The following is a 797-nucleotide window of genomic DNA, read 5'->3' as shown; positions in this document are numbered from 1 at the left end:
CCCCCCCCCCCCCACGTGGGTTAGGTCTGCCCCTGGCCTGGGGGCAGAGCCTCCCAATATTCCCCCTCCTTCTACCCCCATGTCTTTTTCTTCACGTTCAAGAACTTCTGGGGCAAATTTGTAAGCTAATGGCCGGGTGCGATTATTCTCCTTGTTGGACGGGCTGCCTTCGTGTTGTGTGTCCCCAGGGCACAGAGTGCTTACAACTGGGAGTTTACAAGGGCCAGGAATTCAGACAGTGTTTAGAGAGTGAGAGGTAGAGGAGCCGAGCATAGTGTAATTAATGTAAACCCTTTGTCTGGCTTTGATACCTAGAAAGATTCCCCCCCCCCCCCCATCTCCCTTTTCCTATTCTTTCTGTTGTTTCTCTGGGAGAAACAGGAGCCCAACTTCCTTTCTGACAGGAGCCAGCAGCAAGTGCAACTTTAAATAATGGGAGGGGGGGGGTGGTTAAGGGGAGGGGAGGCGAGGCTAGGCAGCAAGCGCTGCTAAGAATAATTCAACCTTCAGATAATGCAGCCCGGAGCCAGGCTGTGCAGGGGGCTCCACAGTGCTTCCCTAGGCAGAACATTTCGACCCAAGATGAATGGGAAGACTTAGTTCTACAGTTTTGCTCCTGGGCTTTCTCATAAGACTTCCTTGATCTCTTACTGCTTCTGGTGCCGGTTTTTTTAAATTTTTTTTTATTTTTTGCTTTTGTTTTTGGTTGATCTTGAGAACTTGTCATCCTCTTTCTTTCTTTCTTTCTTTCTTTCTTTCTTTCTTTCTTTCTTTCTTTCTTTCTTTCTTTCTTTCTT

At 47.9% G+C, this 797-nt stretch overlaps 1 protein-coding gene across 4 annotated transcripts in view; it reads left to right on the top strand.

Annotated features, from left to right (window-relative positions):
- FGFRL1 (fibroblast growth factor receptor like 1) overlaps nt 1-797 on the top strand; it is a 135,251-nt gene that overhangs the window by 1,313 nt on the left and 133,141 nt on the right. Inside the window, exon 1 of one of the 4 annotated variants that reach the window (XM_069071619.1) lies at nt 515-659. The exons of 2 other annotated variants lie outside the window; for them this stretch is intronic. The gene's annotated coding sequence lies outside the window, so the exon portion shown is untranslated. Of the gene's footprint in view, nt 1-514; nt 660-787 lie in introns of those variants that run through there. One more of the 4 variants, XM_069071627.1, reaches the window with a different exon arrangement.

Source organism: Petaurus breviceps, unplaced genomic scaffold, assembly GCF_028583685.1.
Source record: "Petaurus breviceps papuanus isolate PSGF00001 unplaced genomic scaffold, PetGlider_PUasm1.0 140, whole genome shotgun sequence".
Taxonomy (NCBI): Eukaryota; Metazoa; Chordata; class Mammalia; order Diprotodontia; family Petauridae; genus Petaurus; species Petaurus breviceps.
The sequence above is the reverse complement of the archived record's forward strand: the minus strand, read 5'-3'. Positions and strand labels throughout refer to the sequence as shown.